The sequence below is a fragment of the Corythoichthys intestinalis genome, chromosome 15 (genome assembly GCF_030265065.1).
Source record: "Corythoichthys intestinalis isolate RoL2023-P3 chromosome 15, ASM3026506v1, whole genome shotgun sequence".
Lineage (NCBI taxonomy): Eukaryota > Metazoa > Chordata > Actinopteri > Syngnathiformes > Syngnathidae > Corythoichthys > Corythoichthys intestinalis.
This window is the reverse complement of record NC_080409.1, coordinates 22121450-22146432: the sequence shown is the minus strand read 5'-3', so window position 1 is coordinate 22146432 and position 24983 is coordinate 22121450. Positions and strand designations below refer to the sequence as shown.

Sequence of the window (24983 nt, the reverse complement as noted above, 5' to 3'; positions counted from 1 at the left end):
TATCAGTGATTGTCAGCAGCGAAGAAGTTGACACTACTGATCCTCTGTACTGCGAAACATGATTCTTTTTTGCTGTTTCATGGAATTGGAATCATTTTGGGCAAGATATAATGATTGTCATCTGAAGGGTGTGAAAATTAGCATACAGTGCATCTGGAAAGAATTCACACAGTGTTAAATTTCTTCCCACATTTTGTTGCTTTATAACCTTATTCAAAATCCCCCCATTTTACAAAATTTTAAAAGCCATTCTATTTGGCTGATGCACTTTCAGCAGCAATTACAACTTCAAGACTTATTTTAATGCGATGCCGCAATTTTGGCACATCCATTTTTGGAGAACCTCTCAAGCTGAAAAGTTGTTTGGTGTTTTGGAAGTCTTTTCCTCTTTCCAGAGAGGAACGCTGGTGCACTGACAGAGTAATAATTTTCACCTCTAGAAACCACCAGTTACGATTTGAAATTTAGCAGTTTGGGGAGAAGGTTCAAAATAACGAAATGTAGAAAAAAAGGGCCACCATGACTTAAACTGCATGAATTAGGTGTGCAAAATTAACAAATGGCAGATAGACATTAGGAACCACAGTAAATGAGAAATCAACAACAATTAATATTTATGAACTTCCACGATTATTTTAGTGCTGTCAAATTTATCGCATTAATGGGCAGTAATTGATTTTTTAAATTAATCACGTTAAAATATTTGACGCAATTAACGCATGCATGGAATGACACGTTCATGCGTTGACTCAAACAGTTTACAATGACGCCGTTTTAGCACATTAAGAGCGAAAAGGCAGAGAAATGCGAGTGGACACAGGCGTTCATTGGACTGCGCCTTTTATTGGCTTAAGCTTTGGCAATTGTGGCGAACGTCGTGGGGAAGAATGACAGGAAACAATCTTTTTCTTAACACGCTTAATTAAACACAACGCAGAACATACTGTATACCATTTGCAGCCACCACTGACAGTCATGGTTGCCCACTTCCCATCATGCATTTGGGCGGAACAGTTAAGGCGCTATAATATCATTTAGTGAAAGTACAACAAAAAATAATATTCCTATCTCTCAAAAAAATAACGTTCACAAAAAGAAAAGCGCTCAATGCAAAGAGAACTGGCATTCCCAATCAAAAAAGCTATGCAAAATACACATAAAACTCAGATTTGCCTTGGCTACATCTCTAATTAATTTAAAACCCGCCATTGACATCTTGTGATGTATTTCAATCACTACCTTACGTAGTTAAAGAGACTGTGGAAGAACGGCAGGGAGCCTATTTGACGTGCCACTCGGCGACGTCAACAATGGCGAGCTATTAGTTTATTTTATGAGTGAAATTTTTACAAATTTTATTCAAACAAAAACATTAAGAGGGGTTTTATTCATCTTTTAAGAACTACAAGTCTTTCTATCCGTGGATCCCTTTAACAGAAAGAATGTTAATAATGTTAATGCCATCTTGTGGATTTATTGTTATAATAAACAAATACAGTACTTATGTACAGTATGTTGAATGTTTAAGTCTGTCTTGTGTCCTATCTTTCCATTCCAACAATAATTTACAGAAAAATATGGCATATTTTAGAGATGGTTTGAATTGCGATTAATTACGATTAATTAATTTTTAAGATGTGATTAACTCGATTAAAAATTTGAATCGTTTGACAGCCCTACTTTATTTCAATGACTCACACTTTTGTTCAACCTGGCAAAGGAAAAACATATTTATACTCATTATTTTGTCATGAAGCAAACTATCCAACTGTGTTTACTGGAGAGTAATGCCAACTGGATGCTGGTGCCCCAGACATGCCCTTTGCAAAATTCCCTCCCTTGTGTCCACTTCTCTGTCCAATGACTAATGGACCAAGCCTCAATTTCTGATCCCCTTACAAAGCACTTGACTCTGAGCCAAATCACCTTAGACATGTAAAACTTGCCGACGGCCCACCCACAGCTACATTAGTCTCACCCTACTGTGGTCAGAGGTCATATTTTGTGAAAACCAGTAATGAAGCATACATGTATATAGTTACTTAGATGCATATGTTTAGCTTGTTTCTTTTTAATTATGCGTAAATTACATACTGCAAATAAATGATACAATTAACCAGTTGGCCAGGCTAAAGTTTAACTGCTGAACACAATAATGTAAGCACACAAAATGAGACTGAAGTGAGTGCACTCAAATTCCTGAGGTGTGACAACACCCTACTATTCTGGTACAGATCTCAGTGGTAAGCAGTGAGCTACCACTTTAAAGGACAAATAAGCAGCACTGAAAGCCGACAAACTGACAGGATTTCATAGTACATTTACATACAATGCATTACTGTGCTCATTCTGACAGCAGGCCCTTGGCTAGGATGTCCACTATGGCAGGCCGAATATCATGTCGGGCCAGTACTATGGAATAACATTGATTTCTAAGAGACGTATGCGTGATTGATAGAGGTATAACAATATATTGATCTAAATCGATACAGTAATTGATTAAGCAGCGATCCAACCAGATTATAATAATGTGCATTGCCTTTAACAAATTTGTGCCTACGTGCCTCTTCAAAGAAGTTTCCAAGGATCGGAAATACACCCTTTCCTTAATCTACCCCCACCCCCCCACCATTCTTTGTACCCACTGTAATTGCTGTGCCTCTTTCAATTGTTTCCTTCCAATCCTACAATCAGATCAGGGAAGCTATGAAGATGAGGCATCTGAAAACTATGTCTTCTAACGACGTCACCAGAATTTGAGGGCAAAGGAGACGCTCATTTATGTTACTTGAGTTTTAATTTAAGTGGCTTACAGCCTTGAACAGTCATTGGACTCTAGTGCAAACGTTTCAAGAGTTGAATTGGAAGCTGGCATTAAAAAGCATCAAGGTTACTTAACTGCCAAATAGACTCAGTAGAAATTATGGACTTGTCTGATGATTTTCAGACAGATTTTGGCCCAGCTACAGTATTAAGTCGAACCCTGTGTAATTGACATATCATCCTCCTCATGTCAGTGACAGAAGAGAGATCATTTCCTTATATACTAGCGCGAGAGTCATTCAATAAAAGTGTGAATTTTTTCAGTGCAATGGGTTCTAATACAGATGAATACTTTTATTTTTTGGTTTTACTTCATTTTCACATGTATTTAATTTTTTTTTTTGCAAATTTAAAAAGTTTTGGCGATTAACAAAGATGGCCGACACAGAAGCATACTCCAGGATTGAACACGGCCAGTTGACAGGTTTTCGGTTGCTGAAGGGTTTAAAACCATTTAACATTCATAGGAAAATGTCAACTGTGTATGGTGCCTCATGTTTCAGCCAAAGAAATGTCTGAAAAAAAAAAAAAAAAAGGCACTAAGGGGCCGTTTAAATGGTGACTCTCCGAGAATACGAAAAATTTCAAATTTACATTTATATCGGCCCGTCTCCATTTGAACAATGTCGCATTTCCGCATGAAAACGATGTAGTATTCATCCCAGGCCCTAGGGGGCAGTGCAGATTTACAAGGCGACAGCGAATGATGCACTTTGACCCCACCAAATCTCCTCAGCCCGGAAAAAAATATGCCCGCCCACTCAAAGCAATGGGATTTTTCTTTTGTCCAAAAAGGCACAAAAATGGAAACATTCAACATATTTAATCTAAAAATATTATTAAAACAATAAATTAAAGCCGACATTCCGCCATATTTGCGGTTTTATTGTTAAGTAGCACCGCTGCGCAGGCCCAATAGACCCTACCCACCGACGTCACAAAACCACATGCTCGCTGTATGGTTCCGCCCACTTGTCCGTCATTTTGTCTCTATATTAGCATTGGTTTCAATTGATCGAGGAATTTAAAATGCATTTCATGGAAGACCCGGTGCTTTCTGATGCCGTAAACTCACTGGATGTGTTGCATAAAAGGCGTTATGTGGAAAAGCTTCGTTCTATACAGTCGCCAGATCCATATTTGATGCCCAAATCGATGTTTTTCGACCCACTGTCTTCGCCCTGTCTGCCTGACATCTGCTACGCTGATATTTACAATTATCTTGTCCACACAAAATCAGCCTATTCTCACGAAAATTTGAAAAACTTGAAGAGCTTGGAGGCTTATAAATACTTCGTTGCTGGTTGGGTGAAACAGGTCCTCGTCCACGAAAATTCGGCAGGAATCTATCTTGTGCTTGGAAAGGTGAGTTACGAAATTTTCAATTCAAAATCTTTTGTTATTGCTAACATCCACTGTCAAGTCTAATGTATTTCATGTCGTTTGTCAATGGAGTTAAGGCTTTTAATGTTTATATGGTTTAGCGATAGCACTCTCACTACATACATACGTGTATGTTGTCGGCGATTAGCCTAGCAATGATCTTAATTGTGGTTATTTGTCAGCCCAAAACCCTCTAAGTATATCTTAAATGCATCTTACCGGATATAAAATGACTACTACATAGTCTGTGGCGATTTTTTGGTGCCCAGTTTTCACGTCGAATTGCAGCCGTCCATTTCGTTCTCCTCTTTGGATCCCTCGGAATACGGTAAAACTTCATGTCTCTCCTTCCATCTTCTCTGTTAGTGCAACCAACAGCCACACACGCCTTCACCATTTTGATTATTAATGTTAAGGAGCAGAAAAACACGCCGTAAATAGGAGGAATGTACGTAGCCGTAACAGGTTAACACTATGTTTTGACGGACAATTGGGCGGTACCATTCAGGAGAGCGGAGTTGTGACGTCACGTGGGTAGGGTCTATATGACGTGTACGAGTGCTGACGTTATCGCGCGGTTTCGCGCCGCGGGAGCCTTTGACATGCATGCGGAGGAAGCCACCCTCAATCCCCCGCAATTGAATTCTTCCACTTTGGGGGCAGGATTCAGAATTATTCGTCTTTGCCTTCCGTCTTCGCCGACAACATATGCACGCGAGGCCACTCCGCAACACAGTCATTACGTTTTCGTGTCGCAGAGTCGACATGTAAACTGCCCCCAAGTTTGAACATGTCGATGATGTCAAAAGTGTTGTGAGAGGCTCGTTGAAACATCAGTCCAAAGATTTTTACGCTGAGGGAATACGGAAACTTGTGCACAGATGGTAAAAGTGTGTGACAGTGTTGGGAAACTACGTTCAAAAAAATAAATAAAAGTAATCTTCTATCTGTATTAGAAGTCCTTATACCGAAAAATCCCCCTTCTTTATTGAATGACCATCATACCTTCTTAGTTGACGTAGGAGTACAGAGCAGCAATATCCAGTCTATTATTTTCATGCAACATTTATAAGTTTAATGTGTTGAAAATACATTTATAAATCAGAGACTGAACATAACTTTGGGGTGCTGTTGGATTGCTGTGAGGGTGCAACGGTGGGCAAGGCCAACAAAACATTGTGCTTTATGTAAACACAGAAACTACCAATTGAAAGATTGGATGTTTTTAATAGACAAGCTCAAATCCTAAACCTTTTAACTGTTGATTTTACTGACAAACTTTCCAAAATCTCTGAGGTCTTGTTGGTCTCCAGCCTCCTTGAAAACAAACAAGCACCACTTGTTTTAACAGGGCCAAGAGGCCCACCTCACTAATAAAAAGGAAATAGCTATACCAAGCCACTGGAAAAAGAGGAGGGGGGATATACAGTATGTTTCGAATCCTCCCGAGACGTCTTTAATAGTCGTTTCATTTAGTTTGATTAATGAAAAAAGAAGTCATTTCCTGGTGTGTGGAATGGTCATGATCACATGGACCACATGAAGTACCAGGGTTTGTGGTATTGTGCCTTTAGATGTTTTGCTTTGATGTGCTTTAAACAGTATTATGAACCTCAAATTGAACGGTTGCAGTTTGAAGAAACTGATTACATTGGTACCGCTACATACTAAGTCAATTCGTTCCAGGACCTTGTTTGTAAGTCAAAATGTCAAGCAGGATTTTCCCATAAGAATACATTATAATTCCATTAATTCGTTCCACAGCCCGAAAACCTACATTAAATCCTTAATAAATACTGCGGGTACTATTACAAATGGCAAATACACATAGCAAAACAAATAAATTATTAATAAAAACCGGAACAATAAACTAATGGTAATAATAATTTGTGTAATAATGTAACGAATTGGGTTCTAATGTGGCGGACGTGTTTTCCGTACTGTACCTGAACGCACCATGTCGCTGACATGACAGAGAGAGAGAGAGAGAGAGAGAGAGAGAGAGAGAGAGAGAGAGAGAGAGAGAGGTGCAGTTGAGAGTTTACTTTCACTTTTAATTTTTTTGTTGAGAACACCGTCAACTGTGGCAGACAGTAGCCGTTTTGTGTTGGACAAGGTCCGAAATAAATGATAAATACCCGACGAAGGTGGCAATTTCTTTGGCGATGTTACCACAATAATAATTGTCACCTTAACTTATTAAGACTGGCGAACGCAGGTCGGAGGTGGACCGTGGAGATCGTAGACATTCTAAGGCTGTATTCTTGAGACAGTTTACGGACGCGCAACTGGGCTCATATTTTGCTATCATTTGCATTTTCATTTCAACGGTAAGCATCACCTTTTTCCTTGTGTCACCACCTGTACCAACCTTTATGACACCTATGTTGATTTACCTCACAAGAAAATCCGCCGGGCGTCCGTCTGCAGCGCTGTGATGTCGTCGTATTTTGAGCATGTTGTCGGATTTAGAAACAAATGGCGAGTCAAATTTTACCTTGGATGTCAAAAAGATCGTGTGTCGAAGTGATCGTATGTCGAGGTAGTCTTTTAACCCCTTGTATTGGTCACAGTGTCTCTAACCATTTTAAATTCATAATGAATTTAAGATAGAGTTCCTCCAATTCCTCCAATGCCCATTCCTACTAAATATATTCACTAGATACCTAAGAGACCTTTTACAGACTTTTTTTGGCGAGTGTTCAAAACTGTAAATACATTACTTTTCAATTATTATTTTATTTATTCAATAAAAACTAAAAACCCACTGACAAGCTGTAGCAACGAAAGGCACGACGATCGGAAGACTGTAAATGTTGGACAAAAAAATACCATCTGTGCAGAGAAATTTCAAATAGCTAATGCCTATTCAATCTCTTTAGCCTTCAGTTTGCAATTATTCTTCTGTGTGTTTGCAATTCAGATTATGAATGAACATTCTCATCCTTCAAACCCGATTCCTTTTATTACTACACCATTTGTATTCACAACATTCCAAAGACTCCAACGTTGCTAAATGTTAATATAGGTACCTTGCCAAGGATGATATTCTAACCTTGCTAAATCAAATGGCAACATGTTCTGGACCTAGACATATACATATTGTTATATGGACAGCTTTTTTTTTTTTTTTTTACATTAACAAATATTTGAGCTGGATCCAAGATTAAAAGCATACAGGAAACTGCAAAAAGATCACAAATGGTTCTTTAAATTGTGAAATGAAACATGCAGATATTACTCATCCATCTCTTTTCTATTTCTTTCAGGGTTTATACATCAGTCACGGGCGCATAAAGTCTGACAACCATTCACAATGAGGGAACTGAATCGACCACTGAGTATTGACCTCATAATATATTTTGTGCATTAAAAATACGTGTTTGATTAAAAAAGGGGGGTGGATTTAAAAAAAAAAAAAAAAAAAAAGCAAAACTTGCCATTTAACTTATTTGCCGCTATTGACAGTGATAGATATCAAATCCAATTTAGCTATACTGCCTGGCACTGAGTGATCATGTTTCACTGTCATTAATGTCAATGAACGTCCAAACCGTCCAGACCGCGGGGCTGGCAGTGATCGAACGCTGGCCAATGAAATAAATTACTTAAGGCTTAGAAAATAATGTGGACATAAACTTTGTGTCCTCTGTTTTTTTTTCATGTCATAAAACAAGGATTAAATCCCGTATGCTGCATTCACGAGGCTATTCTTATAGCTTGTGTAAGGTCAACAGCTGCAACTCTGAGGACAAGGGACTTCTGGGTAATGCCTGGAATCCTGTACTAGGACTATTATAGGCACACAAATTGGGGTAGCCCTATGAAGGGACCAGTCTTTTTTTACTAAAATAGCATGAAGTAATAGAACACTTAATTGAGGCACTGTAAAGAGGGGATATGCTTACACATTAAGTGCCCCAGAAAGTGTGTCACTGGCACAATGGTGTCAGTTAAGTGGGGGACTTCCCATGAAGGACAGAAGGGGTTCACATCTATTTTCATAGTGTTCCAGAATTTGGTTCTGCAGATCACTTAAGCACTTTATGTTGAATACAACACGATGGTAATCCCACCCAAATGATCTGATAGTAATATTTAAGCAGCTTTTCAGACAGTCCTGATATTTTTTCACTATCCCAATGAAATGACTGTTAAGCTGCATGTGGGGCCGACGCTATAAAAGATCTCACAGTAGTTAAGTGAGTTTTCCGTCACTCTCCAACTAATCCTGAGAGGCACTTCATACATCAGTAATGCTCAATAAAATATGAAAAGACCCAGGAGTGCTGACGGCAGCAGGGTATGTACCTGAGTATGTACAGAACGTGCAAGTCCTCAACTTTCATGAATGTCTTCCCTACATGGTTGAGTACGTATCCATTTCAATGTGATTTGAGTTTTGTATTATTTCATCAATCTCATATCTAAAAAAGAATCAACAACAACAACAATAGTAAAACTACTAGTAAACTTTGTAAGAAAAAAAAAACTGAGGTGTCTGTATGGAATGTCTTCCATCCATAAAATATCAGACCGAGGAAAACCTTACAAAGGGTATCCATAACCAATTTCATATGTGGAAAATTGGAGTGCTGATGTATACAAGTTTCATCAACGTGCATTTGACACACAGTGAGGATTTACAGCTAGGATGACAGCCTGTCTGGGACAGGCAAAGCTTCCACATGGGAAATGGAGCTTTTAAACCTCTTAAAATTGGGAACCCTGGAAATCGAGATAGTTTATGTTGGTGGAACTTCCATCGTGTATTTGAGTACACTTGGGGAACATTGAAGGCATCGACGTGGAAGCGAATTCAGCATTTACAGCATGTTGCGTTGGGTGAATGATGGTTGGTTGAAATTTGTCTCATTTTCTTTCATTCACCATAGTTACATTGTCATTTCCAAAAAAATGTGGGATAGGAGCTCTGCTTTTCTCTGTAAGTTAGGCCACAAACTAGTTGAGAGTACTTAATCAGCAACTGTGCTGATTGCAGTCATTCCAATTTTGCCTCAGTTGCTTTAAAACAAGGCAAATCATCAATTGCCCATCAATCATTCATTCATTCATTACTGCTCTAGCAAAGGTCAGGGCGTCCCGTCCCTGTGCGTTGAGCTGACCATATGCACCAGGTTTTTCCAATGTTGGTGATCTTGTGTCAGCTGCTCTGCATACTCCACAACAACTCAGTTTTGTTGGAGGTCACCCTCAAGGACGATGACGTCGCAACGTCAATTGTCCATAAGTGAAATGTTTATTATCATTTATAATGTTGATGTATCGCCCTTCCAATTTAGGGCTCTTTCACAGGAGCACTGTTTGGTCCATTTTGAACAGACCAGTTTTTTTGGTTTTTTTTTTAATCAGATAGTCTGCTTCGTTCAATAATTGTGAATGCGCATCCGACCAAACAGCAAAACTATAGTCCACTCAAAAATTGGTCTGCTTTATGCGCACTCTGCTTCGCTTGTGAATACAGCCAGAGCAGGTAGCTTTTTTTGCAGCGTCACAGCGTGGAGCTGTGATGCTCTAGGCCAGTGTTTTTCCAACCTTTTCTGAGTCACGGCACGTTTTTAGATAGGAAAACATGTCGCGGCACACCTCAAATCAAAAATGTTCCAAATTTACTTCCTGTACAGTATATTTAATTATCCAAAAATTTCTCAAGATTTATTTCAACCCAATGTGAAATGAGCCGATGAACACAAAGCCGATATGCTGGCTGGAATTGAAGAAAGACGCACACGAAGCTCTTCTTCAACAGCTCTTTGTCTTTCTATTTTATTTTATCGCAGTTAGACTTGAAAAGCTCAGACTTTAGCAATGTCTTTAACCGCATCAGGGCCGAGCATCTCGCTGACAATTACTTTGCAGGCAGGTAGTATTAGTTTTTCTGCCACAGTGTAGGACTTTTAGAATTTAGCAACAAGTTCAGCAACAAGGTGATTGGCTTTGATGGCTTTCTCATTTACCTTTGTAGTTTTTCTCAAAAAAGTTGCCTGTTTCTCTGTGTTTTCACAAAGGCAAACAAAATAGTCCATCGACTTCTTTTGAAGCGATGGGTGTTTCATTTGGAGTTGACGTTTAACCTTGCTTGGCACCATGGCGCTGATGGAGAGTCGCTTGTGTCGCATTCAAGAACTGCTCGGATTTCTAGCCATCGGCCACCTTGCTGTCCTCGAGAATGTGTTGGAATAAAACACAGGGGGTGGATTGACGGTTGTCACATATGGAAAGGACACTTTCGTGTATATCGACACTTGACGAGTGTAATCCAATGATGTACAGTACAAGTTCTGGGGTCCACATTGTCACGGACAGCAAGGTGGCTAGAAATCCGAGCAGTTCTTGAACGCAGCAAGAGAAATACCTCGCTCACTTGCACACAACTGAAACCTTCTGCCTAGTCCTTCCGTCCTTCTGCAACTCCGCCTGACGACGTAAAAAAAAAAAAAAAAAAAAAAAAAAAAAAAAAAGAGAGAGAAATTGGATAAAATAACACACTAGTGTGCACACCGGTTGAAAAACACTGCTCTAGGCTGTGACGACACACGCAGGGCATCCTTAGAAGCGGAAGTAAAGCACGGATACTATTCAAAATCAACAATGATAAGATGACAGACGATTAGCCACGGCCAAATGTTTCTGTGCTGCGCTAAGCAGTTGCGTTTGATACACAGAATCCTACTGCAACAACATCCGCGTGCTGTTAACGAGGCTGAGTGTCCTTAAAAAAATACTGTCAGAGGCCACCCTAATTTTGTTATAATTGTTTTTTTTTTTCTTTTTTTTTTTTTAAGTGATACTGGATAATCTCTCGCAGCACACCTGACGATCTGTCACAGTACCCCAGTTGAAAAAAGTTGCTTTAGACTACAAAGAGGAGAGATCAGGACAATTTTCACTCATACGGTTCCATTTTGTTAACGCCACAAAGCTAATTGTATCGGGGAAGGTAAATGAACAAATTAAAGTAAATGCGACTGGTAGTATTTTGAATGCTAATTTCACTTTTTAAATGGCCTTAAATTGCTTCTCAGTTATGAGACATGAGAAAATATAATTGTTTATGGAGCACCTAAAGCATACGGTATAGCCTAAGCGAAAAGCTGAAATTTTCTTTCCACTAAAGCTTTCTGCTTTCATGCACACAGAGGTAAATGCATACATGCTGTCAACACCTCCAGGGAGAGAAAGTGCAATTTTAAGACCGTGCGTGTTTCGCTATACTGCAATTACTACCGTTTATGACCTCCAGGCAACATTACCTCCAAACACAGCAACATGAACGGTCGGGTTTCACTAACTGAATGGGATTATTGCAATGGCTAAACGTATCAATTGACAGTTTTTTTCTTGCTTTTTCTTCCAAGGAGAAACTAGGTTTTGAACATCTGTAGACCTAACATGATTACATCTACAATCTTCTACAGTGTGAACATCACTAAATCTATTAGGCATAATGATAGGCTTAGTATCACTATCAAGATCAAATATCTCGCTCACCTGCTTCATGTTCTGACAGATGGGTTACTCCGGAATGGAATCAAGAACAATTCAATGGTCATGGATTCCACATAACAGTTGGGTAGTAATCCGTTATTTCTCCATTTTTTTGTCTTTTATGGCTTTCCCTCAAATTTCCAGCGCATTTCAATGTCCTACAAATACTTTTTTTTTTTTTTTTTTTTTTTTTTTGCCACGACTGCTGTGTAACGTCTGCTTTTCCTCTCTGAACGTCTGAGCTTAGATGTGGGTTTCAGCTGACAGAGCTGCGAGCTGAGCTGTTGACATTGTCCCTGCTTTTTCTCTGTCCCGCCCCCTTTCCAACTCCATTCCTTACAATATGGCTTTCAATAACAATTTCCCATCTTTGGTATTATGTCACTTTTGCAGCAAACATTAATGATAACATAGCAGCATTTTGGATGAAGAAGCTAAATTTGGATTTGGAGTAGGAGTGCACACTTTGTGATACAAACATGGTATTTGGCATGTTCACTTTTTTTTTTTTTTTTTTTTTTTTTTAGAAAAAAAAAGAGACACACACACACAAAAAGCAAGATGGCTGCCAGATGGTCATCTGTTGTGTTGTTTTGCTCACAAAACATGGTGCAATTTGCGATTTTCTGGCCAGTGCTTCTATGTTCAAAGGGATTTATGTCATCCTTGGATGGAAATTTGCACGATGGCTTGCTTCATAGGCACCACTATTATTGCAATTCATTTTTATTCCAGAAATAGTCATGTACATCTCGCTCTGAATTTAACCCATTAAATAGTGGCCACGGAAAGCACACATAATTATTAACACATAGGTTTACTAACGGCACAATTTGCAATTTTCCCCTTATGGATATGAGAGGACTGAATTGCTGACAGCCATATTTCCACCTCTGGATCCTTAAGTGCAACTCAAAACCCTTTAAGCATGAACATGTTGATACAAATATTAACAGGGAAAAACTGAGTACTTTTGCTTTTGGCATGGGCTATATACATACTGTATGTATCAAACAGTGTGGCTTACAGTATATGCCTGTCAAAGATAAATTATATTTTGAAGTCTATGGCTTTCCTTACACCTTTTCCCACAATTCCATCTCTACCGTTCACATTCCCTGACTAAGCACCCTGTGGTTGGTAGGGGATATCACAATGCTCAGAGGAAACACTGCTTCCTGGCACGGCATTCAAACGCCGGCATGCACTTTAAATCACACACACCAAAATACGCCAGTATTTCATTAGGATCAACCAGGGATTCCCCAAGTCCAATGAGTAAAGAGAGGCAAAATCTTGATTCTACAAATTATTGCTGCTGGCCGAATGCACTGAGGGGTCAGCTAAAAGGTATTTAATCCTGACGCGATAATACGAGTCACCACATCCACAACATGTGAAACTCTCTTCACTCTGGCAAGGCATTATCAGGGTTACTTGAGGACACTAAATATCATTATTGTGATGATTACACAGGTCATCCTCACATCAAACATATCAACACCTTGTTCTCTTAAATTGGTGTCTGGAGGAATATCATTACGCCAGTCAGCAGGATAAACAACAATTAGTCAGACTCATCAATACATTCTCCGACTCATTATCTGGGGTGTGCTGTGTCTACGTTTCGTGTACCATTTTGTTCGATCTTTACTCCGACCCTCTCCTGTGGTTTCGGGCTGTGGATCCTGACCGAAAGACGATCGGGTCTCTCCCCCAGTCACAATTTGTTTCTCGCCCATTCTACATTTAATACAAATACAGTACCTGTAACATCCCCTGAGAATAAACAGGCTTTTTTTTCTAGACATAATTTATCACGGTCATACTGCTGAAAAGTGGTGAAGGCCTGAATTGTGTTTTTGTCCTCGATGGTGACTGGGCAGGTTCAGAGGTCAGCCAACTGCTTGCTCCACAGTTCCATTGCTGTCTGTCTGGACTAGTTCCAATTAAATGCTGTCATTTTCTGACAATGGTCCAGCTTTCCCGTAAACTGACTCATGACATCTTAATGAAAGAGAATGGTGTTGTGGCTTGATCTCTGAGCATGAAGGCCACAACAACAACATACATAATTGATTGATTGCACCATATTTAGACTATTGTTAAATCTTTGGATGCCACTGACAACGACAGACGTCCATGCCATTTGATGTGGTAGGGCTGTTCAAATAGATTGGACGTCTACTGTCGAGGAAGATTTTCTGTCACCAACGGGGACAGGCAATAAAGTATTCTATTCAATTGGTGATAAACTCATTTAAAATTCACAGCAGAAGAATGAAAAAAGCCACATGAAATCCATGGCGAACAGATTTTTCATATCCCAAATTAGGACTTTCTTGAAGAATTCAGGAAAGGAAATATTTGAATGGAAGGCCTACTTGAGAATACTAATAAGAAAAAAACGATGGTAAAACGGTAATGAGTGGGCTTGTTCTTTTTCCAGATGCTTCCATATGAAAATATGTTTTTTATATTGCTCTTGCAATAGTTAAGTGCCAACAAGGGAACAGCTATCTGGAGAGTGCAGCCTCAGCTGTACAACAGTCACTACATTTCAGTGCTGACATTTATTCCCTTAGTCAAAGCAAACAGCACAAACCACTTTAGGAGTGCTTCGTGACAGGAAAGCGAACCCTGAAAATACTTTAAATTCTCAGTCTGGGTGTAAATTGTATCTTTACAATACTGTCAATCCAAATGTTTTAACTCCCTCCCAAGTTTTTCATCCACCGGTTTATGGTGAAGTATGTCTAAGAAGTGCAATTCTAAACAGCACATAAGAAATAAATAGGATACAGTAGTTTTACACCATTGCCCAACCACTCCTCCTTACACGTGGTCATGGCCGTCATAAGAACATCTGGAAGCCATTCGCATGGCGAAAGAACGCCCCCTGTGAACAGGTGCAAAACTGCTCATGGTCTTGTGACCTTCTTATTGAACTTTAGTCTGCTGTAATGGGCGATGAACTCTTTGAACCTAATACTACCATTAAACACAGACCAAGCTGTTTGAACAGGCAAGGTTGTATTACCAGCAGTGTTGGGAATAACGCCGTTATAAATAACGCCGTTACGTAACGGCGTTATTTTTTCAGTAACGGGGTAATCTAACTAATTACTTTTTCCGCCGTTAGAACGCCATTACCGCTACTGACAGTCAAAAGCGGTGCATTACTTACTTTGAATAAATTGTAAAAACTACCAGCCGTAGTGAGTCTACTCTGCTCTGTTTATTTGTCATCCAAGACTTGGGGTGCGTTCAGGTTCATGGCAATTAAAATAGTAAACACACATAGCCTACCTTTGCAAGAACGATGGAGTTGCCGCTTGATACGGTCATAATGTGCAGGTCCTGCACCCATCCGCAGCAAAACTGTTCGTAGTTTTGTAGCGATTTGTAATTTCGGAATCGCTGATGAGTTTAGTAACATACACCAAACAATAAATACAGCAGAATGTCCATTTCGCGTAATTGTGGAAGCCCGTCGACATCTTTACTCCATTTGTCTTCGGATTGCTTGTAAGGGTCAACATTGTTCACATCCCTAAGTTTGATCACATATCTGTTCTTCGACTTAGTAACAAGTTTGTCTCTTTATCGAACTGGCAAGTTAAAGTCTAATGTCCCGCAAGCCAGACCTGCTTCCAATATGGCTGCGTTGTTGTCAAATCTCACGTGATCCCCCATTCTGTGACGTAAACGCTCGAGCCTAATAGCGCACGTACTTCAGAGCCGGTTGTTTAAATGTGAATTGTCTCGCCCTATGTTTGTATATGTGTATTTGCTGTTAATAAAGTTTGTTTTCAAAAAATAATAAAATACTTCAGAGCTGGTGTTTTCACACACAAACCGGAACAGCGCGTGCAGCAAACACACACACACGCAAAACAGATGCAGTGGGATATGATGGCAGAGCATTCAGAGGAAAATTTGTCCTTTACGAGGTGGAGATATAAACACTATTTCAAGTTGGTTGAAATTAAAGAAAAGAGCGTGCATGTAAAGTGTAAGTTTATGTCCCGGGGCAAAGCTTTTGTCGACATCTGTGGTAAGCAATTCGAATCTGTTTATTTTTGTTGCACTTCAAGTGTTGGATAAATCTGTTGCTGGTGAGGTGCAATAAATATTACAAGCTTCTATAAAACAACTACCTGTCTGTTCTTCTCTATTCAACTGACTTGAATACTGCTCAGAAAATTTCAAATTCTTTGACATACAACAACCTCTTTTTAAAGTAACGGAAATAGTTACTTTCCCTGGTAACTAGTTACTTTTACTATAGAGTAATTCAGTTACTAACTCAGTTACTGTTTTGGAAGAAGTAGTGAGTAACTATAACTAATTACTTTTTTAAAGTAACGTGCCCAACACTGGTTACAAGAGACTATATATGGAAGCAATAGGAGGACTTGCCAAGTAAGCAAGAATGTTGGAAAATTATTTGATATTACATTACCTAAATAAATTTAGCTACTCTATGGATTTGACTTGCTGATAGTACTATTAGTCCCCAACACCAACATTATTCCAATTAATCTACCGTAATTTCCCCAATATAACGCGCACTTTTTTCCCCCAAAATCAACGTGTAAAATCATGGTGCTCATTATAAACGGGTACATGGACGGAGATAGAAATATATATATATATATATATATATATATATATATATATATACATATATATATATATATATATGTAAACCGATTTTTTTTTACTGACACGGCCACGTTGTGTTGAAGAAACGTATGCGGCGATCCGTTGCCGACCATTATGGTACGTGCCGTCACCATTTTGTTTCGGTAAAACTTCACTCTGATCAGCCGAATGATTTCGTCTGTGTTAAATTCAGCTTTTTTCACTCTTCATAAACCACAGAATTTTGTTTCTTGAACTCATTTGAGTCAACGATTATTGCAGCTCCGCAACTCGGACCATAACAAACGTAACAACACAGACTTCCTGTGTGTGTCCGTCAACTATATCTGTCCCTCGGGAAACTCAAACCCAAATAACAATAGTTCCTATTGTTACTGTCGTGTCGACAGCGATGAGCTGTCTCGGATTTCCGACTTACGTTCTCACTTTCATTTTACCGTATCAATCCATGGAAGAAACATTTATTCATCATGATGAAACGAGCAAGTTATACAGCAGCCTTTAAAAGAAAAGTCACATCTGTTTTCTTTTCTCCTAGATTCTGGTAAGTTGGAGAAGTTGTCAAATCATATTATTACCGTAAATATTGTCAGTTTATGGTAATGTTTTGAACTACCAATATGCTATGCTTGTGCTGTGTTTCACCAGTCAGTAAAATGACATTTCTGTATCTGTACACGAGCTGTTTTCTTGTATCCTTCTATTTATTGGTGCTAAAATTAGGCTGCGCGTTATAAACGGGTACAATAATTTCCCTTAGATTTTACAAGTACATTTGGGGTGCGCATTATACATGGGTGCGCCTTATATTCGGGAAATTAGTTGCAGAATCTAATCTTTAAACAAAATTACTATGTGTCCATCCTGCAATAATACCATTTCTAAATCTAAACATTATATGCATGGCATGACCATAAGGGCCGTAACAACACATCAATCTGAATCGATACATGGACTGGTTAAGCTTAATTCAATATTATCGATCAAAACGCAAAAAGCAAGTGCACACTAACGAGCTATTTGCTTGGAGCTACACAACGTCCGGATTCAGTGATGTTATTCAGTGAAAAAAGTATTTCGGACTGAAACCGAAACACCATTATAGTCAAAATTTCAACCCAAAATTTTCAACCACCAAATTTTCGGACAGAAAGCTATATGCATCTCAGTATACTGAAAACAAATCACCCAACCATTGCATACCAATAAACTAAAGCAACCAACAGGTAAAAACATATTCAAACTTTGACCCATCGAAACTCATCACGTTCATGTGCCTCATGTTCCCACCTACCACAAAAGGAGTGTTATGCTGCTGCCTCATACAGTATATGACGAGAAGGGTCAGACATGTTATTCATCCAATTTACTGGCTTCTAAAGCTAAGGGGCCCTCAGCCACATCCTGTTCCTCAGCATCCTCATAATCATTGCAAACGATGGTCACGTGGCTGTTACTGTTATAAACTAATTGCCTTGTGACAAGGGATGAAAGAATGAATTCTCTCAGTGCTTTACTTGGATGGCTGCAGAGGTAAACATGCCTCGTTCCAGCTAAAGAGCAATGTTGTTCTGGTGGTACAGTTCAATTAAAATTATTGTGTTCTGTTTTTACACACGATGGATATTTTCACTCATATGCTTTCAGCACTGCACACAAACATATTTAGTATGTTTAGAAACAAATCAACGGCACGTTTGTTGATTGGTTAGCACGTCCCCATCACAGTTCTGCGATCAAGGGATTCAAACCAGACGCAGCCTTCTTGTATAGAATTTGCATGTTCTCCCCATTCCTGTGCGTTTTCTCCAGGTACAGTATTGGCCCGAATATGAGAAGGCCCTGATTATATGACGACCCCCTCTTTTTCAAGACTCAAGTTTGAAAAAAAGACTTTTTGAACACCAAATTATTTTTTATACAGAAAATAATTACAGTACATCTGAAACAAATGATTATGACAATATATTTGAGAGAAAAAGCATGTTATTTTGCCTCATTCAAATCTTAATATCTGAAGATTTAAATATGTAAACTAAAGTGCAATCACATTCGTAAATGAATGGCTTTTGGTTTTTGAAATGTAAATAAACCAACCTATTGTGATAGAACAACAAAATTGCAATAACTGCATTAACCATCAAAGTGAAGTCTAACTAACCATAGTCTTGAAAAAATTCTGAATAAGGAAAAACATTGCAATAAAATAGTGCAAACTGGCTAGTAGCTGAGATCTGTCATGACAGAACATCGCTTCAATGATATCTGGCGCCATCTAGCATCATGAATGGGTATAATGTCTAGACCGCTAATATATGATGACCCCCACTTTTTCAGTCTTATTTCAATGCAAAAAAAACACAGTCTTATATTCTGGCCAATACGGTACTTCAGTTTCCACGCACATCCCAAAAATATGCGGAATAGCTGGAGTATGCTCCAGCACCCCAACGACCCTCGCGCGGAGAAGCAGTCCAGATGCTGGACTGAAATAAATAAATAATTCTAATTCCTTTGCCGGGCCTTTAACCATGAAGAACTCATGTTTTTTGGAGTTGCAGACATTTTATAGGCAAAATTGGATTTGAGGATTCTCCAGGGTTGAGAAATAAATACAAAATACCAATCAATATTGGTCATGTAATGTCACAGCTTTACCTGGCCACTTGATGCAAAGTAGCTTTAGATGGCAACTATATGTTGGGATTATAAAGAAAAAAAACATTTCATTCTGTTGTCAGGAGCAGCAATGAAGCAAATTGAAGGGGGCCTATTGTGCACAAAATCATGGTGCTGATGAAGCCAGCTGAGACTAATGCAGCTTTCTGGGGTGTCAGACAAACACCCTCATCCACAGTTAGCCACACACCTCTGAAATCCATCTGTGTTATTCCAGGACACATACTATGCTTTTGGATTTTTTATTCAGGGCTGGAACAGAAATCAAAATATGTCAAAATCTATGGACCCCCCCCCCCCCCCCACACACACACACACACACACACCAAAACAACTTACACTATTATATCAAACAATAGGCCTAACATTTTATTTCTTAAAATCGGAGGAAACAAAAAAATGAAAGACAACTTAAACAAGTCTGGGCTAAATGCATCCGTTTTAGTAGCATTCAATAAACACACATTGTTCAAATTCCATGCTATGTAAATGAAATGCTCAGTTTGGGCCAACAATTGTTATCCCATTGCACCGTGGAACAAAAATATTAGTCATATTGGTTTCCTTCCTCCTCCTTCATATGCTTTACACTGTTCCGCTTTTGAGACAAAAGGGCTGAAAGAAGTGAGAGTTGGCATGATAATGATCATAAGAGCAAACACAACTGCACTTTGAGATGGAGAGACCTGACACATTTTGAACGTTAAACACAATTCAGCAGTTATTTACATGGTCTCTCATTATCGATCATTATAGTACCTCCAGGGTGAAAATAGGGAGTGGGGTGCAAGTCCGTAACAGAAATAAAAGGAGCTTAAGATTTTAGGAATACAGGTCAATGGAAATCTATTTTCAGTTTAAATGGAGACAGGAAGAATTAATGAATGAATTGATTCATAACTGCGATTGGCTGGCAACAGATTCAGGGTGCCCCCCCCAATGCACGTAGTGAGCTCGGATTGGCTCCAACACCCACGTGACCCTCGTGAGGATAAGCGGCTCGGAAAATGAAGGAATCAATTAATGAATTGGTTCTACTGGGCATGTTGGCTGACTGGCTAGCGCATTGCCTCACAGTTTTGAGCTCCAGGGTTCAATCCCAGGCTTTCCTGTGTGAAGTTTGCATATTCTGCCCATAATTGCATTTACGTCAAAATCTCAAAAACATGCATGTTAGGTCGATTAAACACTCAATATTGTCTGTAGACATGAATGTGTGCGTGTATGGTTATTTTTCTCTCTGTGCCCTGGTATTGGGTGGCAACCAGTTTAGAGTGTACACTGCCCCCTGTCCATAATCACCTAGGAAAGGCTCCAGCACCCCAGTCAGTGACCCTTGTAAGGGTAAGCGGTAGGGATAATGAATAAATAAATGGAATCCAGTAGTGCTGCAACAATTAATAGATTAACTCGAGGATTCGATTACAAAAAATATTCGAATTAAATTTTGTTGCTTCGAGTATTCGTTTAATTACAGTGGTGTTTTAAATGGTTTATTTTGAAAGTGTTTGCAATTAGTTTTATTGATGAGGGTGGATACACTGCCCTCTGGTCTGCCAACTTTTCACATGGCTGAATCCAACTGCTCTCTGTTAAGACCAACATAAGCTAAGTTTTTGTTTGAGTTTTTTTAATGCATTCTTAATTTGGTTCATAGGTATATTTAGCAGTTTTTTTGGGGGGAATATGTGCCTGAAACGTTTGTTAAGAGCAGTGTAAAAAAAAAAAAAAAAAAAAAAAGAACTTTAACATTTTATAGCATTTAAGCTAGCGGACTTTTTCTATGTAAGTTAGCCAGTTGTTCTTTTGTTGTACATACATCCTCTTTTAAAAAAAAAAAATACACACCGTTTGAGGCTCAGCTCAGGTATTTTCATTTTTCATGTTCCTTATCCGATTACTCGATTATTCGAACTAAGTAGTCCATCGGTTAAACGACTACTAAAATATTTGATAGCTGCAGCCCTAGAATATAGTAGAGCTGAAACGACTACTCGAATAACTCGAGTTTAAAAATTGATCGAGAAATGTTATTTGCCGTGAGGAATCGTTTAATTTTGCCAGCTGTAGGCATCACGTTTTGAGCGGACTACTTTAATGCGGCACAATGCCCTGACGTCACGTATGTACCGAAGGAAAACATCAGCGGTGGATACATTTGATTTCAATCATGCATGGATATAAACACAACGACGAAGAAGCCGACGAAATCCAAGAGAAATGCACCAAGAAAAGGGAGAAAATGTCAAAAGTGTGGGAGTATTTCAAGCTGGAGACCAAGACGAACACCGTTTCATGTATTCACTGAAAGACAGCGCTTGCATAACACTACCCTCGCCCGGCCCCCCAAAATATGTGTTATCCGATTAATCGAGGAAATCTTCAGTAGAATACTCAATTACTAAATTATTCGATATGCAGCCCTAAAATCTAGTTATATATTATATAGAACTGAACACCACTGTGAAACAAATCAATGATCATTGTCTGCTTTAATATTCTGAGCTCTGTCAACATTGCTTCAATTGCATGTGTGCACTTACAATAATCATGTCCTGTACAGATCAGTCCAGGACCTTTTCCAATGGGCCACAGCAACAATTTTGATAGAATGTTTTGGAATAGTGGCTCATTCAATGTCTTGAATGCATAAATTTCATATGCAGTATATAATGTGAACATAAAAAGTACAGGTGTTTTACTTAAAGATGGCCACCTTTAGGGGTGGAAGTTAAAAAACATAAAAAATATGAATGCATTCAATCTTCCAGTGTACTCCAAACTACCCGACTCTGCAACCTGTCACCAAGGCACCAGAAAATCCAAATTTTAACAAGTATGGTGCTAATCCAACAATCAAAAATAAAACCACACTGGACAAAAGTACGGGGAAATTGTTTCTCCGGCAAGTATGACAAATTTTGTGCTAAAATTTGTGCTTTTATCTCATCCAGTTTTCCTTCTAATGCATATCGCTCACCATCTGAAGGAGCTTATTGGTGTTGAGGCTCGTCTTTTAATTGACTTAACAGTATGTGCAACTTACTCCAATCAACTGGAAAATCTTGTTTAACACCCATTAACTAATAGGATTTTAAGCCCTGGATGGAGTCCAAGTACATACGTTGATAGCCGTCCCACTGGTTATTGGTAACTATCGAACACATTATTTTTTTTTTACAATTAAAGATCAACGAAATTCCACTTGATCGTCCTTCCTTATTCAAGATTTGAGAATGTTATGTACTACTGTATAGCGACGTTACTCTGGCATTGGTTACAACAGTGGAGCTACAGGGGTGTGTTTTATCAGTTGATAAAGCTGCATGAGTGTCTGAAATGGGGGTGCAGCCTGTCTGATACGGCTGAGCTTGCTCATCTCCGCTTGCATCAATTTGAATACATGTTCAATTTTGGCACTGGACCTTCTTTTGCTTTAGCTTTCTTCAACAATCAAAATATTTCTAAGTCTGCTAGTACGGCATGGCACCACTAATGAATGCAGCTGTCACACAATGCAAAGGTATTTGGTGTACCAATCTCTATGGCTAACAGGTCAAGGAAAAAATTTAGGTTCAAGCAGATTCTACATCATGTTAAAAAAAAGATACAGATACAGTCAAATACTTGTTCTCCCCACTGTACATCAAAAGTGACCCCAAATTAATCAACCTCTTTTTTATGCTTGTACTGATAGTTTAACACACGTTGATGTGACTATGGGTTTACCATCTTTTGCTCCGTTGTTAGAAGAATGGACCTTTCATCACACATATGCAGAGCTTGTAGTTTTAGTGACTCTGGCAGTGGGAAAATTCTAGATCAGGCCGAACAGAATTAAAAAGGCAACACGACAACCGCTGCAAGCATCGCAATTGTGAAAAGTTGCTATGTATTGCCCATGCAAACATAAAATTATTTTTTTGGTCATTAGTGGTGCTTGTTAGAAAAAGGCTGTTTTTTGCTTACTGGTGTTTGTTTAGCCAAACAATTCCTGAATGCCAATAGCAAATAATTTTCTTGTTATATGATTTGAAGTACAGGGAGAGGGGTAAAGACACATATATTTACCGACTCCTTCAGATTGTTAAAGAGGGGGTTCTGGGTAACTATGGCGGTATTGCCAAGGGTCACTTGATGTCCACATGTGAAATCTAACATGCAAGAGATGGTTCATACATCATAGGAAGTTGAAAAAATGTTTTAACAGATTTCCTTGCTTCCACGTTCCACCTTTCCATCTGCAAAAGTTTGTAAATAGAACTTCAAAATCTTTTTCTTGGGGTTGACCGAAGAGTGAAGATGCGCTCAATGCCAACGAGCAGTGAAAGGAAGCACCGTGAGAGGCTATACTATGTATGAAAATAATGGTAAATGAATAGTCATCATAGGCTTGCGGTGCTTAAGGTTGATGGAGAACACCAACAGATACTAAAACTGGTAAATGGTGCGTTATAATGCTGTACAAATAAACACCTTGCTTTTCAACAGTCCATTTGAACTGAGCTTGAGATCAATCTGCCTCTCCAAAAGGATAAAAGCAAAAGAACCCATTTTAGCATGGCTCTCTAGGGACAGGCTTCTATTCATAAGGCCTTTGAATGCTTTAGCTGTTTCCAACCACGCGGTCCTTCACTTGGTCAAAAGGAGTTCTTGAAAAAAAAAAAAAAAGTACTAGTGATGAAGGATCATGGGCTCAGGTCCAGCATTCAGATCTATGTTCATCTGTTTTGTTACTTGATAGCCAAAGGACGGAGCCGTTTGTCATCATTTTTTTGATTGCCACCTGCACTCACTCATCCATCTCATTGCTCAAACACAATGAGATGACAATTAACGCAAATGAAGCATTACGTTTTGGGTGAAAGCCAGTAGACAGTAAAGGTGCCTGCCAGTGCATATTACCTTATTTTAGAGGCCTAAATTATACATTACATCATTTGGGGGAAAATGCATTAGCAGATAAGGATATCATTTTAAGACTCAGGTACGGGTTAACATTTAAAAATGTCTTCTTGTTTTGTTAAGGCTTTATAAAAAGTAAAGCGAACAAGAAAGCTTTGTTATTGTACTTAAAGATAACCAAAGTTTTGCACACTGTGGCATGTTCACATTTAGGGATGGGAATTGATAGGATTTTTACGATTCCGATTCTATTATCGATATTGCATGACGATTCGATTCTTTATCGACTCTCTTATTGATTTTAATTTGGGGAAAAAGAAGAACAAACATTTTGATTGGCATCTAGTTAAGTCACAGACTTACAAACTCACAACGAGGTCAAAAGAGGCCCAAAGCCTCGATGTAAACTGTGGCAATATGTAACTGTGGCAAATAGACAAGAATGTCTAACATTTTACTGAAACATTTTGCCAATAGAAATAACAAATCCTTCTTTTTAAAAGGACTTATGAGCTGATAGCACTCAAAAATAATAATTAAAAAATAAAGATAATACTGTCAAATACAACAGAAAAGTGCGTAGTCCAAAATTAACAATTCTTTTGCAGAAAAATAAGCGTGTCTGCTTTTTCTGGTAGGATCTTTCTGGACTTATGGTGTCACTAGCAGTGGAGAACACCCTCTCAGATTGGGTGGGGAAAGCCTGCACACACAGAAAGTGTTCATCTAGTCCAGACAGCTTGTCCCAAATATTAACAAGTTTATAATTAGGTTGGTGAAATTACATAAGGACGGTTGGATCTCATACAATGTAAGAGGAATTTTAGCACAATCCTCCGTTAACTTCTAAGACATAGTTAGGGTACTCTATGGAAAGGCATTTTGATACTGAGTAGAATAAAAGTGGTTTGGGACCAAAGGGACCATCTTATCTCGAATTACGGGCGAAAATATGCTTATTGGCTGTAGTTGTCAGATGCATTTCGCGAAGTAATTTGGAACATTCACTTCCATTA

General features: G+C 38.8%; 1 protein-coding gene across 3 annotated transcripts in view; it reads right to left on the bottom strand.

The window, feature by feature from the left end:
* daam2 (dishevelled associated activator of morphogenesis 2) overlaps positions 1-24983 on the bottom strand; it is a 153987-nt gene that overhangs the window by 115713 nt on the left and 13291 nt on the right. Inside the window, exon 1 of one of the 3 annotated variants that reach the window (XM_057859784.1) lies at positions 11719-12193. The exons of the other annotated variants lie outside the window; for them this stretch is intronic. The gene's annotated coding sequence lies outside the window, so the exon portion shown is untranslated. Of the gene's footprint in view, positions 1-11718; positions 12194-24983 lie in introns of those variants that run through there. 3 annotated transcript variants of the gene reach the window in all.